At 38.2% G+C, this 16,923-nt stretch overlaps 1 protein-coding gene across 10 annotated transcripts in view; it reads right to left on the bottom strand.

Moving 5' to 3' along the window:
- The window catches only part of Gulp1 (GULP PTB domain containing engulfment adaptor 1), a 265,567-nt gene that overhangs the window by 177,111 nt on the left and 71,533 nt on the right, over window positions 1-16,923 (bottom strand). For 2 of the 10 annotated variants that reach the window (XM_060368323.1, XM_060368320.1), the window contains exon 1: window positions 5,503-5,690. The exons of the other annotated variants lie outside the window; for them this stretch is intronic. The gene's annotated coding sequence lies outside the window, so the exon portion shown is untranslated. Of the gene's footprint in view, window positions 1-5,502; window positions 5,691-16,923 lie in introns of those variants that run through there. 10 annotated transcript variants of the gene reach the window in all.

Here is a 16,923-nt window from a genome sequence, read left to right as displayed (position 1 = left end):
CTCCAACAAGGTCCTAATCTTTTAAACTTTTCAAATAAAACCACTCCCTCAGGGTGATTAAGAATTCAAATACATGAGCTTATGGGGTCATTTTTATTAAAACCACCACAGCATGGAACTCAGGGGAAAACAGAGCTGTGAAAGAAGGTGCAAATATAGAGTCATTTTTTTATTAAAACCACCACAGCATCGAACTCAGGGGAAAACAGAGCTGTGAAAGAAGGTGCACCTGAGTGACTCTATTCAGCCTCAGTGCTCAAAGTTCTGCTCTAGAACCCTTAGATATGGTACAAACCACAAGTGCTTTTCTCTTAAGTACATCCAAATAATTACTTTCAAATATGTGTTATTTACTGATGAATAATATATGCCCCATTAAGGTTTTGTGTCATGTATTATTTACTTTTCTGTTCCTATGATAAAATGCCATGACCAAAAGAAACTTAGGAAAGAAAGCATTTGTTTTACCTTATGATGGATGCCAGAAGGCTAGGCACCCATAAAAGAGGAGAAGGCATGGTTTTCAGCAGAGGGTAGAAAACTGAGCAACTACATTTTTAATCCTCTCAAAGAAAGCAGAAGGAAAAGAGGACTTGGAACAAGCCTATAAACCTTCAAAGACCAGAGTAATGTACTTCCTCTAGCAAGGACTCATCTCCAAACGATTCTATAATTCTTCAAATAGTACCAACTAGGAACAAAGAGTTTAAATACAGGTGCCTATGGTGACCTTTTCCTATTCAAGCCAACACACACAAATTGCTTTAAATTAATCTACCATTATAAACATATTAGGCCAAAATGATTCACTGATACATTGAGGAAAACAAAAGATTTTTACAAAAGTGTTACTCATCTACTTCTAGTTTTGTTTTGTTTTGCTAAAATATTTGTCATTGTATGGGGATTTAAAACCACAGAATATCAAATGAGCTTCAGTCAGAATGAGATAATTTACACATATTAAACATCTTGTTTCTTTAAAACTTAATAGTCTTTCATCAAACTTAGGTTGGATATCCTACACTACTAATTCATTCTTCTCGAAGATAACAGTGGAAATCAATTTTTAAACTGGTGAAGTAGCAGATTTAAAAGATATGTGAACAGTTACATAAACTAGGTATGCAATGTACAGATAGTATTTTGTATTTTAAAATTCATGCAGAATATTGCGGCTGCAGAGATGGTTCAGCAGTTAGGAGCACTGGTTACTCTTCCAGAGGAAATGAGTTATGTTCCTAGCACTCAAGTCAAGAAGCTCATAACCTATTGTAACTCCAAATCCAAGGGATCTAATGCCATTTTCAGGCTTCTCCAGGAAACAGAATACAAAAACAGAAACATGCACACACAGAAACATACACTTATGCACATAAATAAAATAAACCTTAATATTTTTCCTATCCAGTATATTGGAATAAAAATGATCCCCACAGGTTCTAGGGAGTGGCAGTATTAGGAGATGTGCCTTCTTAGAGAAAGTGTGTCACTGGGGTGGGCTTTGAGTTTTCAGAAGCTCAAGACAGGATCTTTTCCTGCTTCTTGCTGATCCAGATGTAGAACTTGTTAACTCTTTCTCAAGTACTATGTCTGCCTGCACTGTCATCATTCCTACCATAACAATAAAGGACTTCTGAAACATGTAAGCCAGCCCCAATTAAATGTTTTCCTTTATAAGAATTTTGTGGTCATGATACGATAGTATACATGAGTGACCCCAAAAATTCTACCAGGGAACACCTACAGCAAATAAATACCTACAGAAAAGTGGCTGGATACAAAATTGACTTAAAAAAAAATCAGTACCCTTCCTGTATATAAAAGAAAAATGGGCTGAGAAAGAATTTAAGGAAACAACACCCTTTATGATAACCAAAAAATAGCAGAAAATATCTTGGTGTAACTCTAATCAAGCAAGTAAAAGACTTGTATGAAAATAATTTCAAGTCTCTGAAGAAAGAAATTGAAAAAGATAACAGAAGATAGAAAGATTTGGCATGTTCCTGTATTGGTAGGATTAACATAATAAAAATGGCCATCTTACTAAAAGCAATCTACAGATTCAATGCAAACCCCATCAAAATACCAACACAATTCTTTACAGACCTTCAAAGAGCAATTCTCAATTTCCTATTAAAAAAAAAAAAAAGAATAGCTAAAGCCAGCCTGTACTATAGAGCAACAATAATAAAAAGTGCATGGTACTGGCATAGAAACAGACTGGCTGATCAACAGAATCAAATCCAAGACCCAGAAATAAACCTCCACAAAGACAGATACCTGATTTTTTTTACATAGAGGCCAAAACCACACAATTGAAAAAAGATAACATCTCCAACAAATGGTGCTGGTCTAACTGGCGGTCTACATGTAGAAAAAATATAAATGGGTCCATGTCTATCATCTTTCACAAAATTAAAGTCCAACTTGATCAAAGACCTCAACATAAAACCAGATTGACTCTGTTAAAAGAAAAAGTGGGGAAGAGCCTTGAACTCATTGGCAGAGGAGACAATTTAAAATGACTCTGAGATTCTATCTCAGAAAATTGGGAACAGTGCTACCTCACGATCCAGCTGTAACACACCTGGGCATATACCCCAAAGATGTTCCACCATACAACAAGGAAATTTTTTCAATAGAAGCTTCATTCTTAACCAGAATCTGGAATCAACCTAGATGTCCCTCAGCCAAAGAAAGAATACAGAAATTGTCGCACATGTATACATTACTCAGCTGTTAAAAACAAAGAAATCATGATATTTGTGGGCAAATGGATGGAAATAGAAAAGATCATCCTGAGTGAGGTAACCCAGGACCAGAAACATATCGTTTATACTCACTTCTAAGCGGATATTAGCCATATAATATAGGATAAACATACTACAATCCAAAGAACTAAAGAAGCTAAACAAGGAGGATGTTTAATTCTCATTCAGAATGGGAAACAGTATAGACACCAGAAGCAGTGGAAGAGAAGGACTAGAAGGGGAGCCTACCATAGCTGTCTCCTGAAAGGCTCTGCCCAACAAGGGATCAAAGTAGAGGCAAAGACTCACAGCCAAACTTTGGGCAGAAAGCAGGGAGTCTTATGAAAGAAGGGGGTGGTGGGAGACAGAAGGACCTGGAGGGGACAGGAGCTCCACAAGGAGATCAACAAAGCAAAAAGTCTAGGCCCAGTGGGTCCTGCAGAGGCTGATGCACCAACCAAGGACCATGCATGGAGAGGACCTAGACTCCTGCTCAGATGTAGCCTATAGGCAGCACAGTCTCCATGTGGGTTCCCGAGTAAGAGGAACAGGGGCTGTCTCTGACATAAAGCAAGTTTCCTGCTCTTTGATCTCTTCCCTCTGGTGTTGTGGTCTTGCTAGGCCACAGAGGAGGAGGTTCCAGGTAGTCCTGATAAGACCTAATAAGCTAAGGTCAGATGGCAAGGAGGAAGGACTCCCCCTTTCAGCAGACTAGGGGAGGAGGCTAGGGGTAGAAGAGGAAGGGAGGATGGGACCTGAAGGAGATGTGGGAGGGGCTACAACTGTGCTGTAAAGTGAATAAATTGTAAAAAAAAAAAAAAAACAATAATAATAAAGGTAAAAAAAAAAAGAATGCTAATCCAAGCTATGACTCATTCCTTGTCAAATAAAATAATGATGAATTTTGGTTTTGTCTATTAATATCTGCCAAGAATACAGTATAAAACAGAATTTGTATTTTGAAATGACATAACAGATACTTGTACACATGGTATTCAAACTACTTCTATCATGCAGGCTACACTATGTGACATCCAATGACTTTCTGTATGACTGAAATAGGTACAAATTTCATCACTTTCTTCATGTCAGATACATTCTAAGAATATGTGCCAGCACAAGGTATACATCTGAAAGGATTTTGAATCTACAAAGAGTAATAAACAAATGAGAAAAATATTATTAAAAGAACAAACTTGCCAAAAAGACCCAACTTGCCAAAAACTAGCAAGCAATAATAAAATATAGAGTAATATAAACATCTGGAAAATAACCTTATGTAAATATTCTGACTACTTTTAACCAGTGCTGCCTGTACAATCTCAAAAGGATTTCAGAGAAGCAATTTAGGATAGAGACACAATCTAAGATGCAATCTTCATTACTTTTTAAAATCATTAAAGATGTCAACATAGAAGTAAGTGTCACTTCCTATAAAGTTCGCTTATGTATTTTTAAGTTTAGGTTTAAGATGAAGTAACTCATAAAGAAATGAGTAAAAATTAAAGTGGAAGAAAAATTTGAGAGTGCAATGATGGAGGAATAGTGAATTTTATGTGCAATGAGTTCCTCATAAACTCAGTGAAGGAGAGCTGTTAAATAATTTTCTATTCATTGATTGTTTAACTTAAAGCAAAAACGCATGGTAAGCATACTATGAGCATGTCTCAATAGGAAGTACTATAGATACTTCAAACTTTGCCTGCCATATGCCAAAGCACACAGACACACACACAGACAAACACACACACACACACACACACACACTGCTTTCTTGCCCTGACTAACCTATCATTCTGACATAATTTAGCCATGAGTGCCCTTTATTCATCCCTCTGCTAAAGCTGTATTATCTTCTGATACATGTACTATCTGACCTAAGACCAGATCATCTAAGAAATTAACTAATTAACAGCAAATAGCGTGAATCAAGAATGAGTTCCATTCAGTTTGTTTATCTGGAACAAGGGGGAAAGAAAGAAACAATCAATCAAAAACAAGTACATTTTCTCTGAATTAGTATTAGACATATATTTGCTTTTCCTTTCCTAGAGCATAAAATACTAGGCACAAAAGTTTTGTTGCACATAAAAAATTAGAGAGTTAAAAATATATACCTCAGGGTAGACCTCATGATTAGCAATGGAAAAAGTCACAGTGCCATATATCTAAGAAAAAAAAAAGACTGGAAAGGGAAAAAAAAAGGAATGAGCCCCTCATGGTGATGGCACACATCTTTAACCCCAGCACTTGGGAGGCACAGGTAGGCAAATCGCTATGAATTCAAAGCCAGCCCAGTCTATAGAGCAAGTTCCAGAACAGCCCAGGCTACACAAAGAAACTTTGTCTCAGAAAACAAACAAACAACAACAAACAAATCACAAAAAAAGGAGATGGTAGTTTTAGACTCTGAATCCTCTATTACTGGGAATCCTCACTAGGATCATCTTCATACATGTCAGGAAGTTTCCTCTGAAATAGAGTTCCACACCACCACCTAAATGTCCTCCAATTCTAGCCTTTTCTCCCCGAAATCTTTCTTCCTCTTCCACCCCAACTGATCCCTCCTGCTTCGGTTCCCACTTGTCTCAAGTATACCATCAAAATTTATCCTACTTCCCCTTCCGAGGGAGATCCATGCACATTAGAACTCTAAGAACATAGAAAATTATATTTTTTAATCAAGAAGAGGGAAGAGGAGGAGGAGGAAGAAGAAGAAATGAAGCTAGCAATGTGGGAGAGTACTCACTTAGTGTTCACAAAATGTCAGTCCAATCAGCAGCAGTGCAGAAAGAGAAAGAAAGCACAGATGGGGTGCCTCAGGCTTGCAAGGCTTCCTACAATACTTATTTCCCAGCCTTCACATTTTGATCTCCACCCACAAATCTTGCAGCCCAGGCACTTCAGGAAGAAGAGCAGTTAGGCTTTTTCATTCCTTGCTCAGTGATGTCACTCTTACAGACAGAAGCCAGGGCTGACTGCTAAGCCTGAAGATGGGCCCCTCCCTAAAGTCAAGTACCCTTGTGTAGAAACATCCATACTGCTATCTTTGTAGGAGTCTTGGGCTTCATTGGTTGTTTCTGAGTTCTGAGCATCTTGACTTTCCTCACACCCTCCCTTCAGAAGTTGAAATTCCAAAAGTAAATACCACTATCTGCATGAATAAGGCTAGGCTGCACACACACACACACACACACACACACACACACACACACACACACTCACTCACACTCACAAAACAACAACAAACAAAAGCAAGTAAATAACCACCACCACAACAGAAATGCTCACTATGCTTGGTTGCTTACATATTAAATGGCTCTGGATTCCCTATTGTTGTGCCAAGCCCCTGAGCAAATGCTCCCTATAGCTTTTTTTTCTGGTGCTGATTCATTTCCTCTACACTGCCTGGAGGTAGGTTAAACAACCTTGGTCATTGGCACTTCTGTGACAACCATTGGAAGTCACCAGGATGCCCTGTGGATAAGACAATGCCCTCACAGCCTGTCCTGTTTCTCTGCCCACAGAGGCCAGTCCACAGGAACACACAGGCAAGAAGTACTCTGATGAAAGAAAAACTTGAAACTAGATGATTATTCCAGTAATTGAAACGTACTCATTTAATCAGTGTTTGTTAAATGCCAGGGATGGTTTCACACAGCAGAGACAGTCTATATCTTCGTGAATTTATACTTGGTTTATCTAAATATGTAAAATAAAATTTAACTAGATATAAATACAGCCAGATAGAAAGGGACAATTACATGGACATTGGAAAGAAAAGGAGCCCCTCACTCTGGAGTTTGGGTGAAGCCTTTCACCAATTATACTCAAGAATTCCAGCACTCCTAACATTAGCTATAAAGACTGCTAGCTCAGTCCTGGTGAGACTGGGTAGGCTAGGGTCAGATGAAAGGGGAGGAGGACTGCCTATATCAGTGGACTGGGGGAGGGAAATGGGAGGAGATGAGGGAGAGAGGCAGGATTGGAAGAGGACTAGAGAGGGGGACACAGCTGGGACACAAAGTGAGTAAACTGTAATAAATTTTTAAAAATTTTTGAAATGCTGGGGAAAAAAGACTGCTGGCTCAGAAACTTTCCTTTTATATAAAGATATTCTCTAATAAGAATTTTAAGCTATCAATATGCCACATGCAAGGCTTGAGCACGTGTAACCTTGAGTGTGACCTACTCCTTTCCCAAATGTTTTCTGGAGCACCTACTTCTCACTTTTGTTTACAGTGAAAATATCCCTGCAGCTCTTGGGACTGTATTTTATTAGTTATAGTCCTGTCCACTCCATGATAACATTTAGATTCCTTTGCAATTCTCTCCAGGTAATAACTTCTGAACTCAACAAAATCATGTACAGGACTACTGTACAAATAGCGAATCTTTCTACTGATCCTTCTCTGCTTCTTACTGGCTTATCTGAAAAGTCCTTCCCTTCAATGTGACCGTCTGCCTACAGCTATCTTTCTTCTACCTGGAGATGGATCATTTGAAGTCACCTGAGTTCCATTTAAAAATAACAGATGTGCCTGCTGATAACCTTAGTTCCAGGTTCAACCTGGCACTCTCCACTGCTCAGTGCGCAACTTTTACTTTCTACTGTGAATTCTCCTCGTAGATGTCTTCTGCAAAAAAGCAATACAAGTACCCTGGGCATGAGCAGAGGCTCTCTGAAGGAGTCTGTGGTACTTATTTACAATAGGGCTGCTATAATGATCAATAATGTTTGTTCACTTGACAGATTTCAAGAATCAGCTTTTAAGCAAGTCTGTGACTGGGACAAAGCTTTTTAATTGGCTTAATTAAGGTGGGAAGGCTCATCCTAAATGTAAGTGGCTAAATTCCATAGTCTGGAATCCTAGACTGAATAAAAACAACATGACTTGAGCTTTTTCCTCATTTTAATAAGAATGACCGTCATAGGCTCATGTATTTAAATGCTTAGATCAGGCCTTGTTGGAAGAAGCATGTCAGTGAGGGTGGAACTTGAGGTTTCAAAAGCTCATGCCAGGTGCAGTGTCTCTCTTGCTCTCTGATGGCTGTAGATCAGGATGTAAAACTCTTAGCTGCAGTGCCATGCCTGCCTGTGTGCCACCATCTTGCCTGCTGATTGATAATGGACTACCCTATTAACCTGTGAACAAACCACCAATTAAAGGCTTTACTTGAAAAGTGTTGCCTTGGACATAGTTTCTCTTAAAAGCAACAGAACAGTGACTAACAAGCATTAACCAGCATCTCTCTTTCTGTGCATTCTCTCTGTGGATGCAATGCAGGCACTTCAAGCTCATCCTGTCTTGCCCTCTCCTCTATGGTGAACCCTAAAACTGGAGGCCAAAATTAAACCTATCCAACCTCAAGCAGGTTTTGCTGGGGTTTTATTATGTCAACAAAAACTGCTGCCTGAGCACTGTGAGAAATACAAACCTGCAAAAACTATCAGGATGCACTAATTTCTTTAACCATTAACGACTATAAGTCGTTCTCAAGAGCACAGAAGGAATTCAGCTGGCTTGTTTATTTTGCTTTCAAAAGGAAGTCTATGATCAATATATATTCTTTATTCCACCATCACACAGCAATAACCACGTCTTGGATACTCAGCCTAGGGACAGTGATTTCCCTAGTCCTTGTTGTTATCCCAGAGATGTAAATCTTGATTCTGTCTCTCAAATATTTAGCGTATCCTTCAGTGCAGCCTTAGAGTCCTCACGATCATTGTTATACTCCACCATGATTTAAGCACCATAAACAGCTTAAATTCAGCTCCATGATTCCAGCAAATAACACCCACTGTGCTCTGTTTCTGGGGGACCACAAAGTTACTGCCAAGCATCCACGACTGCACATGTCATGGAGAGAAGCATATGATAATCATTCTGAGGGGGAAAAATGTTTGTAGCATGTTTGTAGCAGCTTTATTTGTAATAGTCAGAAGCTGGAAACAACCCAGATGCCCCTCAGTAGAGGAATGGATACAGAAATTGTGGTACATCTACACAATGGAATATTACTCAGCAATAAAAAAACAAGGAAATCATGAAATTTGCAGGCAAATGGTGGGACCTGCAAAAGATCATCCTAAGTGAGGTATCCCAGAAGCAGAAAGACATACGGTATATACTCACTCATAAGTGGATATTAGACATATATTATAGGATAAATATACTAAAATCAAAAAGGACTCTGGCTAAGATACTCAATCCCCATTCAGAAAGACAAAGAGGATGGACATTAGAAGAGACAGAAAACAGGAACAGGACAGGAGCCTACCACAGAGGGCCTCTGACTCTACCCTGCAGGGTATCAGAGCCAGACTTTGGGTGGAGTACAGGGAATCTTAGGAAAGAAGGGGGAGATAGTAAGACCTGGAGAGGACAGGAGCTCCACAAGGAAAGCAAAAGAACCAAAAAATCTGGGCACAGGGGTCTTTTCTGAGATTGATACTCCAACCAAGGACCATTCATGGAGATAACCTAGAACCCCTGAACAGATATAGCCCATGGCAGTTCAGTGTCCAAGTGGGTTCCATAGTAACGGGAACAGAAACTGTCTCTGACATGAACTCAGTGGCTGGCTCTTTGATCACCTTCCCCTGAGAGGGGAGCAGCCTTACAAGGCCACAGAGGAAGACAATGCAGCCACTCCTGATGAGACCTGATAGACTAGGATCAAAAGGAAGGAGAGGAGGACCACCCCTATCAGTGGACTTGGGGAGGGACATGGGTGGAAAAGGGAGAAGGAGGGTGGGATTGGGAGGGGAGGAGGGAGGGAGCTACAGGGGAGATACAAAGTGAATAAACTGTAATTAATAAAAAAAAAATCAAAAAAATAAAAATAAATAGAGATTTAAAAAAGTTTGTAGGTACCAAATTAAATAATTAATTGATTAAATAGTAAATAATTGATGATTAAATAAAAAATAAATGAGAAATAATAATAAATAATTAAATGAATTTGCAAATTATTGCAAACACAATTGATTCGAAAATTATTTTTAAGAAAAGGTAATGTAATATTTCTGAAAATTGAAAAGGCGTAAAGTTGCAACATGCATTGCAAAAATTAAGAGTAAAAAGGACTTTCAAGTCTCTTGGCTACTTCATCCATTTATATTTTGTTTCTCTGCTTTGTTAAATTTATGTTAGAAAAGGAGAGAACTCACTTCCTATCAGGTAACACTTACATTTTATTGTTCATCAGTAGTGAAAAATAAAGTTGATAATTTTCTAAAATAAAATCAGAGTAGTAGAAAAAGCTATGGTGCACAAAAAGAACTGAAGAAGAGTCTACTCTTTGGCCAGCATTATCTAGTAGCTTTCTAAATCCAACACCAAAGAAAAAGATTCAGAAAAGAAGTCATGTTCTTAAAGTCTAGATGTTTTTGAAAAAAGCAGTGCCAACTGCTAACAGCAGAAAGCTAGGACACCAGAAGTCTTTTTTATTTAAAAAAAAAATTAAAAAAGAAAGAAAGAAAGAAAGCTGGGGTCACTGGGAAATTTAAACTAAAGATGTTAAAAGAATAAAAAAGAAAATACTAACAGGTTCATGTGTAAGTCTTGTAAACAGTAATGAGATAATAAAGTTCTGTTCAACATCAAAAAGAATCATACAGCCACGATGGAGTTCACCAAGATTAAACAATGTCAGTTCTGAGGGTGGTGTGCAAAAGATGTTCTACATTATATCACGCAATAAAGGGAAAAGGTTCTACACACATACTCAGAATGGCTCCATGGTCAGAGCTGCTTGAGAAATAAGTAAACTATATTAAACAATTTTTGCTGTAGCACCTCATATATTTTAACACATTTTATATAGCCCCAGAAAATAACACTAACATGATTCTTTAACATCGTGTATATCTGGAGTTTTGATCATAATGCCCTAAGAACAAGCAAACAAACAAGGCCAGTGAGAGGACTCAGTGGATAATTTTATTTGCCAAAAGTCTGATAAACCAAGTGCACCACCTCAGTGGAAGGAGAGAACAGTTTCCCAGAGTGGTCCTCTGACCTCTACATATACACCATAATAAAACATGCCATGGCCATAAACACACAGATACATACAGAGATACAAATTAACTAGCATACAGTACAACCACCACAACACACACTAAATACATAATACAATTTTAAGAAAAAGATGTGATGAAAGAGACAATTTCACCATTAACAATTATTTCAAGAAAATAAGCCAGTTACCACAACTAAACTCAACTAAAAGGCAGAGTACCTGACAGTATAAGAATATAAAAATATTTAAATCAGATTCATGAAATATTTGTTTGTTTTTTTTTTAATTGAATGAAGAGTATAGTCCAATTGTTACAAAGAACATTCAGCATCAAGAAGAAAAGAAAGTTAAATCTGGAAAGAAGGTAATTATGATTTTAATAATCTAGATTTTGTATAAAACACAACTGTATTTTTAAAATAAAATGCCTTACTGAACATAGTGTATGCATTTATGTTATACTACAATCATTTCATCAAAAGCATAAAATGCTTTCTAAACAGGTCTTTAAAAGCTATATAAATGAGCGTTCATGTTCACCAATATAGCTTTCTTCACATGCAGGTAACTGTAAAATAGAGTCACCCAAGGTTATTTCAGTTGTGACCACCTACTGAGCCACAGCAGACATCAAACAGGTGATATTCGAGGATCCCTTCCATTTTTCTTTGGCAATGATGTTAATGTCCAAAAGGTCTGTTCACTGCTACATATAATTAAAATACTTACAGTCGCTTTCAGGGCAGACCTCTGTGCCTAATCCTTCACCCTCTTCCCATTCCATCATTCTCCCTGCTAGACCACAAGCCAGAGTCATGCCTGTTCTAGAGTGATTGTACAAGTCCATTTTCTATACCTTAGCCTATCTAGCTTAGGCCCTCTCTAGTGACCAGAGACTTTTTTTTAAATAATTTGAGGTCAGAGTAGGCACAATTGTATCTTTTTTATTATTATTATTAATTACACTTTATTCTCTTTGTATCTCCCCATAAGCCCCTCCCTCCTCCCCTCCCGATCCCATCCTCCCTCCTCCTTCTTAACCCATTCCCCTCCCCAAGTCCACTGATAAGGGAGGTCCTCTTCTCCTTCCTTCTGATCTTAGTCTATCAGATTACATCAGGAGTGGCTGCATTGTCATCTACTGTGGCCTGGTAGGGCTGCTCCCCCCCTCAGGGGGAGGTGATCAAAGAGCAGGCCAATCAGATTATGTCAGAGGCAGTCCCTCTTCCCATTACTATGTAACCCACTTGGACACTGAACTGCATGGCACAATTGTATCTTGAAGACAACTATTTGCAAAGATGTCCAGGGCCCAGCAGATGAATAAACAACCAACACAAATGAAGATGCCTACTCCCTAGATAAGAGATTTACAGAAAAAAGCATTTTAAATGTGACTGTAAGACAGAGTATCGAATTATTCCTGGTCAAGATGACTGTAATTGTCATCTCTCCCATATTATATAGTTCAGTGACATTTGAAAAAGGCAAAGAGCTTTTACATTGATCATTTATTGGGAGAAATAATTAAGCTTTACCATTTATGTTACCATAAAAGAGGCGCTAAAGCCCATGATAGTCATAAATAATAAATGGTAATTAAACTATTTATTGTATATTATGGCCATGATTGCAATTTTAGATAATTAGTTTTAAATTTTAAAATATGATACATAAAATATAAACTTGCACAATGAAATTTCTAAAAGGAAGTATATTTTTAATTGTTCTGCATTCAAATGAGCATTTCAGGCCTTGCTGTCTTTTTCAAAGCTGTCAGCCAATAGTTTCTGCTTTATCCCTTCCTCAGCCTCTCAACAGATAGGAAATACTGTCAAAGATACATGAGTCAAACACTGCACATACCCAGAACCTATCCAAAAAGCAAAGCTGCCACCGACCCCACCAACACTAACAATTACAACTATCTTTCTCTTAGGAAGTCAGAATGAAGGGTTCAAAGGTACCAGCAGCACTACTTCCAAAGGGTTTTCCATTACTGATGCATCCTTAATTGATGTCAAAATAAGTGATAAAAGTCTTGGAATGTTTCTTGCAGCTTCCAGCTAATAGAGAACAATGTAACTGCTTGACAATCGGCACCAGAAGAAAACATGAAATTGCCCAGGGTGCTTAATTACTAGGCTTTAAGAGATGTAGTCTTAAACACAGACTTCAGGTTTCTGACTGGAGGCTTGCCTGTCTGAAGAACTCTTAGCAGTTCAGAACAAGAGATGCCTTTGACCAAAATATGTTCTTTTCAGCCATAAACGACACTATTTATCTGAGCAGAACCAGGAGATCCATGAATGAACTAGACAGACCCGTCAAAGCAAACCAGCCCAGATCTAACTGCAGGATGTCAAAGAAAATTAGAAATGAGAGACAGCTGGGTAGACTCCCAGTAAGGAAACACAAGTCCCCGAAATCAAGGCGTTCACATCGAATTACAAAGTGTCAACAAGTCTCAATAATCAAGATATTTTCAAAGCAACTACTGTAATAAAAGGCAATCCCAAAATAAGCACAGGAGTCATTGACATTTCACCAGTCCCCAGGCTGTTTCCTTCCCTTTTTGCTTACTGACTCTTTTATCTCTGATATATCCCCTTAATTTCTAAATTTTGCTCAAGTTTACTAATGCATGAGCAACATCACTTTTTGAGTTTAGTTTTCTGAGTGCTGTGGCATGCTGTGTGGCTATCACAAGCCTTCTAAAACCGTAAGGAGAAATAAACAGTCAACTCTTTAACTCTGACACTCCCAAACTCTCTCTCTAAAAATAATAATAATAATAATAATAATAGGGTCACATGCACATTAGTGCAAGGCCTTCTCTCTTCAATCTATAAATGCTTAGCCATCACTATACAGAAGAAAGTAGGCACACAGTCTATAGGAAGCAAATGATTGCACTCAATTTCAGTCTTTGTGTGATGAAAAGACAGGTAACAAATTGAACATCAGGAAATCCATTCAGTCTGAAGCTAGAGGAGAAAGTTCAGTTTAATGATCTTTGAAGTACTGAGTGATAGGCTTGCATGCATGTCTTTGCTTTCTTTTATTTCATTGTTTTTTAATTAGTTTTTTTTTGAGAATACCATACATTGTGTTTTTATATTACCCATCACTTCCAAGTCCTTACAGATTCATACCCGCTTCCCTACCAATTTGAGTCTGTGTTTTCTGTGTCCTTTTTAAAATAAGTCAAGTCTGATTTATGCTACCCGTATATTCTTGGGTGTGGGCCATCCACTGGAGCATGCTTGATCAGACAAGGGCCATAGTCGCAATAGAACTGACTCCTGTTTCCAGCAGCCATTCATTGTTGATGGTTCCTCAATTAGGGGTGGTACATCAACCAACCACTTGATTTCATTTTATTGGCAGCACAATTTACCTCTCTGCAGCACACCTCATCCAGTGGCCTACATACTGATCAGTTGCTTCATCTGTTTTGCATTCCTCTTTGTCCTATGGCTAGTATGATGCCTGTCACATAACTGTAGCTTTAGCACATGTAAGCAGACAGAATAACTGCTGCCTAAAAGTAAAAACTGAGAAGACAGCAACTTAAAGTTGCTTGGAAACACAGATCCATAAATTTTACACATTTCTTTCTTATGCACATCCGACTTAAATGACATTTCTCTATAATGAAAATTGTTACTAACAAAGCTCCAAATACTTTGTTACAACTACGCTATTGTTGCTTTAAATGTTAACCCATTTTTATACTCTGTCCACAATAAAATAATCTAAAAAAAAAAAACATAATTGAGTTCACTTCTCCATATACAATAAACATACCTTGTGGATTGCATATTTTAATGTGTGCATCTTACAGTGATTTATATGGCAAGCTTGTATGCCCAGTATCCATTAGTTTAACTAATGAGTTTGTAACATGTAGTCTCAAACTCAATTGCTATTTGGAGAAACCTTGGTTTTAATTAATATTTTTCACAGAAAATACTGTGTGATAATTAGATGGTATTAATTAAATTTTTGTGTAATCTCCTGACATCATTAAGTACACAGCTTCAAACAGTCAGTTAGATTTATCAGGATGCATCATGGAAATGAGAACATGTCAGAAAAATGTCCACAAAACACACTCGCACAGTCTTTATTTTGGAGGAGACTGTATTTTAGAATCCTACAACTACTGACAAACTAATGGTGCCATTTATGTCCTCTTTAAGACCATCTGTAGGTCAGAGGTTAAAGGCTCTTTTCAGCTCGGTGATCTTAATCCAATGCATAGGTCCAGGTCTGGCATGGTAAGAGAGAACAGTCCCGTTCAACTTATTCTTTGACCTCTGCACATGATCACATTCAAACAGATAAACAACTCAATGTGATTTTAAGTTGCAAATACAATCATCTCAGATGTTAACTCACAATGCTACGGAGGTTTGTTCTCTGTGGTAAAGGTTCAGTGCCTCTACCATGTGTGTTAGAAGACCACGTGTGTTAAGAACTGGGTTCTAAAAGAAAAGATCTGAACATTCCCAGGCACTCTTTTCTAAGACTTAGACTTCAGTTGCATGTTCTCTGTTCCTTCCTAGGGCCTGGAAAAGGTAAATAAAATAAAAATTATAATAATAATAATTTTTTTAAACCACAAATTACAATAGTTCAGCCAGTGTGCACAAGCAATGAAAACCTTCCAGCACACTTCCTGGACACACTTACTAAGGAGATGTTTCTCTCTCCCTAGCTCATAAATGGAGAAAAAAAACTTAAAGAATATTAGCAGTACTTAAAATGTTACAAAATGATATATTTAAGTCTAATCCATAAATACTAATATGCCTCTTAAAGCCAAATCTTTTACAAATATCATTGCTAACAGCAATTCTTCACTTAGTTGGCCTAAATCCTTTGAACCACAAGGTCTTTGCTTTATTTTCGTGTTTAGTAAAAGAGATTCTTTTTTTTTTTTAATATTCAGGTTGTTCGCAGACTACGTAATTCATTCCAGTACGCCCTTAAGTCATATAAAATATTAGATATGCACGTATATCTTATTCCTATTTCCAAAATGAGCTAAAGTCACCAATTGTTAAAAATCTGTTGTTCACAGAGCGCAGGGAATCTTATGAGAGAAGGGGGAGATAGAAAGATATGGAGGGTAGAGGTGCTCCACACGGAGAGCAACAGAACCAAAAAATCTGAGCCCGGGGGTCTTTTCTGAGACTGATTCTCTAACCGAGGACCATTCGTTGAGATAACCTAGAACTCCTGCACAGATGCACTGCAGCTCAGTGTCCAAGTGGGTTCCCTAGTAATGGGAACAGGGACTATCTCTGACAAGGACTCAGTGGCCAGCTCTTTGATCACTTCCTGATGAGGGGGGAGTGGCCTTACCAGGCCACAGAGGGAGATGATGCAGCCAGTCCTGATGAGACCTGATAAGCTAGGGTCAGAGAGAAGGGGAGGAGGACCTCCCCTAACAGTGGACTCCGGGAGAGACATGAGAGGAGAAAAGGGAGGGTGGGATTGGGAGGAGAGGAGGGAGGGGGCTACAGCTGGGATACAAAGTGAATACATTGTAATAAATAAAAAAATAAATTAGGGGCTATAGAGATGGCTCAGTGGTTAAGAGCACTAGTAGCTCTTCCAAGAGGATCCAGGTTCAATTCCCAGCACCCACATGGCAGCTCACAACTGTCTGCAACTCAAGTTTGAGGGAAACTGACTCCCTCACACTGACATACATGCAGGCAAAACATCAATTCACATAAAATAGAAACATTTTAAAAAAATGAATTAAAAATCTGCTGTTCAGAATTTCCTGCAGCGTGCATAAATTTATGACTGACCTAAATACACATCTATTTCTCCATTTTCTAGCCACGATTAACTTACTATTTGAGTAAGTCAAACTGTGTCCAGAGAAATCTGCTTCCCATGTAGTCATTTAATTCAAAATCTCATATGTTTTTGTTTCCATTCTCAAAGCTATATGCTTTATGAATGACTGGCTTGAGAAATGATAAATGAAAATTCCTCGAAAGAAGATGTTCTGGCTATGAGCAATAAAAACTCCTGGAAGGAGTCTGTGTCTGGAGAGACTGATGGGCCAATTAGAACTTCAGTACAGTGGAGAAACTGGAATTTTGTAGGCTCAGGG

Source organism: Meriones unguiculatus, chromosome 15 (assembly GCF_030254825.1).
Source record: "Meriones unguiculatus strain TT.TT164.6M chromosome 15, Bangor_MerUng_6.1, whole genome shotgun sequence".
NCBI lineage: Eukaryota > Metazoa > Chordata > Mammalia > Rodentia > Muridae > Meriones > Meriones unguiculatus.
The sequence above is the reverse complement of the archived record's forward strand: the minus strand, read 5'-3'. Positions and strand labels throughout refer to the sequence as shown.